The 5,000-nt window shown below is 41.1% G+C and overlaps 1 non-coding gene across 1 annotated transcript; it reads left to right on the top strand.

The window, feature by feature from the left end:
- Nucleotides 1-2,156: 2,156 nt before the first annotated feature.
- Nucleotides 2,157-2,275, top strand: LOC123688305. Its single transcript, XR_006749832.1, has one exon. It is a non-coding gene; the product is annotated as a 5S ribosomal RNA (ribosomal RNA).
- Nucleotides 2,276-5,000: the final 2,725 nt, after the last annotated feature.

Below are 5,000 nucleotides of genomic sequence, written 5' to 3'. Positions count from 1 at the left end.
CGTCTGATCGATCTAAGCCATCTCGACCCACCCAACACGCCTTCCAAGTCGGATCACTCGGACTTCGATCTGAAAATCTCCGGACTCATTTTTATGAATATCCCCAGTCAGTAAGAACGTTATTTCGCCAATATATACCAACAATAAACCATATTCCAATAGCTGAACCAAAAATATAATTCCCGATCCAAACGTTCTGCATCGCCCAACGCGACCACCTTCCCTATATATGTCAGGAGAGCACAGGGTTCCCCTCCAGACAACACTTACGCTCTATCCCCGACTCTCGGTCGATCGATAGGCCAGGTCAGCGGTGTCTGTTTCGGCCGAAGCTCGGACTTTGGTCAAAATGTTCCGATACAAAATTTGAACCAAGATAGATACAGATATGATTCCTTCTTAAATATACGTTGATTATCGAACAGAATATGGTAAATATTTTGCGATGACCGAGGATTTCATGAATTTTTTTTTTTTTTCGAAAAAATTTTCTATTATCGGAATTTCCTCAAATTTCATTTGGTTGCCTCCTAATGCTTATTAAAAATGATAACCAACAATCAGAATCATTATTTATCATTTATTTCAATTTTTATAATGAAAAACGTTCACGTCCTTTCGCGCCTCTCGATCGTCGTTTACGTGATGCATCGGTCAGCCCTAGTTTACGTGGTGCATCGGTAAGATCGAGTTCACGTTCTGCATCGGTCTGCCCGAGTTTACGTGGTGCATCGGTAAGATCGAGATTACGTGGTGCATCGGTAAGATCGAGTTCACGTTCTGCATCGGTCTGCCTGAGTTTACGTGGTGCATCGGTATGATCGAGTTTACGTTCTGCATCGGTGTGATCTAGTTTACGTTGTGCATCGGTAAGATCGAGATTACGTGAAGCATCGGTATGATCGAGTTTACGTTCTGCATCGGTCTGGACTCTGAGATATATTTTCGACGTGAAAATGTTCCGATACAACTTTTGAACCAGGATAGTTAGAGAGATGATTTTTTCTGGGATGTACGTTGATTGGGGAATGGATTGTGGAAAATAACTTGCCATGACCGAGGTGTTCTCGAATTTTTTTTTTTTTTCGAAAAATATTTTCTGATTTTGGATTTCACTCAAATTTGATTTCGTTGCCTTCTAATGTGTTCTAAAAGAGTAAATCAGTAATCAGAATCGAAAAATATTTTTCGGATTTTTTTTTTTTTGAAAAAAAATTTTCTGATTTTGGAATTTCCTCAAATTTGATTTGGTTGCCTTCTAATGTGTTTTTAAAGCGTAAATCAGTAATCAGAATCAATATTCATTGTCGACTTTAATTTTTATAAGGAAAAATGTTCACGTCCTTAAACGCCTCCCCATCATTAGCCCGAGTCCAAGTCGATGTCAGTCCCGAGCGGACGGTGTCAGATACTACCTATCGCCCCGGTCTGGACTTGGCGAGGTATTTCGACGTGAAATGTTCCGATACAACTTTTGAACCAGGATAGTTAGAGAGATGATTTCTTCTATGTTGTACGTTGATTGTGGAATGGATTGTGGGAAATAACTTGCCATGACCCAGGTGTTCTTGAATTTTTTTTTTTTTCGAAAAAAATTTTCTGATCTTGAAATTTCCTCAAATCTGATTGCGTTGCCTTCTAATGTGTACTAAAAGAGTAAATCAGTAATCAGAATCAATATTCATTGTCGACTTTAATTTTTATAAGGAAAAATGTTCACGTCCTTAAACGCCTCTCCATCGTTACCCCCGACTCCAAGACGATGTTAGACCGGAGCGGACGGTGTCAAATGCGACCGATCTCCCCGGTCTGGACTTAGCGAGATATTCCGACGTGAAATGTTCCGATACAAAAATTTAACTGTGATAGTTAGAGAGATGGTTCCTTTTGTGATGTACGTTGATTGTGTAATAGAATATGGAAATAAACTTGAGATGACCGAGGTCTTCTGGGATTTTTTTTTTTTTTCGAAAAATATTTTTCGATTTCGGAAATCCCTCAAATTTCATTGAGATATGTCCTAATGTGTTCTTAAAACTTAAATCAACAATCAGAATTAATATCCAAAAGTTATTTCATTTTTTATAAGGAAAAACGTTCACGTCCTTTCCGCTCCCAAAAAGTGAGATATCATAGAAAATATCGCTATATTTGTTGTTTACGGCCATACCACGCTGAAATTGCCAGTTCTCGTCAGAACACTGAAGCCAAGCAGCGTCGGGCGCGGTTAGTACTTGGATGGGTGACCGCTTGGGAACACCGCGTGCTGTAAGCTTTTTTTTTACGTTCTGCATCGGTCTGCCGAGATAACGTGGTGCATCGGTATGATCGAGTTTACGTTCTGCATCGGTAAGATCGAGATTACGTGATGCATCGGTAAGATTGAGATTACGTGGTGCATCGGTAAGATCGAGTTTACGTGGTGCATCGGTAAGATCCAATTCACGTTCTGCATCGGTAAGATCCAGTTCACGTGGTGCATCGGTAAGATCGAGATTACGTGGTGCATCGGTAAGATCGAGTTTACGTGGTGCATCGGTAAGATCCAATTCACGTTCTGCATCGGTAAGATCCAGTTCACGTGGTGCATCGGTAAGATTGAGATTACGTGGTGCATCGGTAAGATCGAGTTTACGTGGTGCATCGGTAAGATCCAATTCACGTTCTGCATCGGTAAGATCCAGTTCACGTGGTGCATCGGTAAGATTGAGATTACGTGGTGCATCGGTAAGATCGAGTTTACGTGGTGCATCGGTAAGATCCAATTCACGTTCTGCATCGGTAAGATCCAGTTCACGTGGTGCATCGGTAAGATCGAGATTACGTGGTGCATCGGTAAGATCGAGTTTACGTGGTGCATCGGTAAGATCCAATTCACGTTCTGCATCGGTAAGATCCAGTTCACGTGGTGCATCGGTAAGATTGAGATTACGTGGTGCATCGGTAAGATCCAGTTCACGTGGTGCATCGGTAAGATGGAGATTACGTGGTGCATCGGTAAGATCGAGATTACGTGGTGCATCGGTAAGATCTACTTTACGTTCTGCATCGGTCTGCCCTTGTTTACGTGGTGCATCGGTAAGATCGAGATTACGTGAAGCATCGGTATGATCGAGTTTACGTTCTGCATCGGTCTGCCCGATATTACGTGGTGCATCGGTCTGCCCTAGTTTACGTGGTGCATCGGTTTGGACTTAGAGATATATTTTCGACGTGAAAATGTTCCGATACAACTTTTGAACCAGGATAGTTAGAGAGATGATTTTTTCTGGGATGTACGTGGATCGGGGAATGGATTGTGGGAAATAACTTGCCATGACCGAGGTGTCCTCGAATTTTTTTTTTTTTCGAAAAAAATTTTCTGATTGTGGAATTTTCTCAAATTTGATTTGGTTGCCTCCTAATGTGTTCTAAAAGAGTAAATCAGTAATAGGAATCGAAAAATATTTTTCGGATTTTTTTTTTTTTCGAAAAAAATTTTCTGATCGTGGAATTTCCTCAAATTCGATTTGGTTGCCTTCTAATGTGTTTTTAAAGCGTAAATCAGTAATCAGAATCAATATTCATTGTCGACTTTAATTTTTATAAGGAAAAATGTTCACGTCCTTAAACGCCTCCCCATCATCAGCCCGAGTCCAAGTCGATGTCAGTCCCGAGCGGACGGTGTCAGATACTACCTATCGCCGAGGTCTGGACTTGGCGAGATATTACGACGTGAAATGTTCCGATACAACTTTTGAACCAGGATAGTTAGAGAGATGATTTCTTCTATGTTGTACGTTGATTGTGGAATGAAATACGGAAAATAACTCGCCATGACCGAGGTGATTACGATTTTTTTTTTTTTTCGAAAAAAATTTTCTGATCGTGGAATTTTCTCAAATTTGATTTGGTTGCCTCCTTATATGTTCTAGTAGCGATAATCAACAATCAGAATCAAAATCCATGGTCGGGTTTGATTTTTATAAGGAAAAATGTTCACGTCCTTTTTTACAACCCCGACTCATTGACGATGTTAGAACCGAGCCGGCGGTGTCAGATACGACCGATCGCCCCGGTCCCGATCGTCATTTACGTTGTGCATCGGTCTGCCCGAGATTACGTGGTGCATCGGTATGATCGAGTTTACGTGGTGCATCGGTAAGATCCAATTCACGTTCTGCATCGGTAAGATCCAATTCACGTTCTGCATCGGTAAGATCCAGTTCACGTGGTGCATCGGTAAGATGGAGATTACGTGGTGCATCGGTAAGATCGAGATTACGTGGTGCATCGGTAAGATCTACTTTACGTTCTGCATCGGTCTGCCCTTGTTTACGTGGTGCATCGGTAAGATCGAGATTACGTGAAGCATCGGTATGATCGAGTTTACGTTCTGCATCGGTCTGCCCGATATTACGTGGTGCATCGGTCTGCCCTAGTTTACGTGGTGCATCGGTTTGGACTTAGAGATATATTTTCGACGTGAAAATGTTCCGATACAACTTTTGAACCAGGATAGTTAGAGAGATGATTTTTTCTGGGATGTACGTGGATCGGGGAATGGATTGTGGGAAATAACTTGCCATGACCGAGGTGTCCTCGAATTTTTTTTTTTTTCGAAAAAAATTTTCTGATTGTGGAATTTTCTCAAATTTGATTTGGTTGCCTCCTAATGTGTTCTAAAAGAGTAAATCAGTAATCGGAATCGAAAAATATTTTTCGGATTTTTTTTTTTTTTGAAAAAAATTTTCTGATCGTGGAATTTCCTCAAATTCGATTTGGTTGCCTTCTAATGTGTTTTTAAAGCGTAAATCAGTAATCAGAATCAATATTCATTGTCGACTTTAATTTTTATAAGGAAAAATGTTCACGTCCTTAAACGCCTCCCCATCATCAGCCCGAGTCCAAGTCGATGTCAGTCCCGAGCGGACGGTGTCAGATACTACCTATCGCCGAGGTCTGGACTTGGCGAGATATTACGACGTGAAATGTTCCGATACAACTTTTGAACCAGGATA

This window comes from Harmonia axyridis, chromosome X (assembly GCF_914767665.1).
Source record: "Harmonia axyridis chromosome X, icHarAxyr1.1, whole genome shotgun sequence".
In the NCBI taxonomy this organism is placed as follows: Eukaryota; Metazoa; Arthropoda; class Insecta; order Coleoptera; family Coccinellidae; genus Harmonia; species Harmonia axyridis.
Note: the sequence above shows the minus strand (reverse complement) of the source record. Positions and strands in the feature narration are given on the sequence as shown.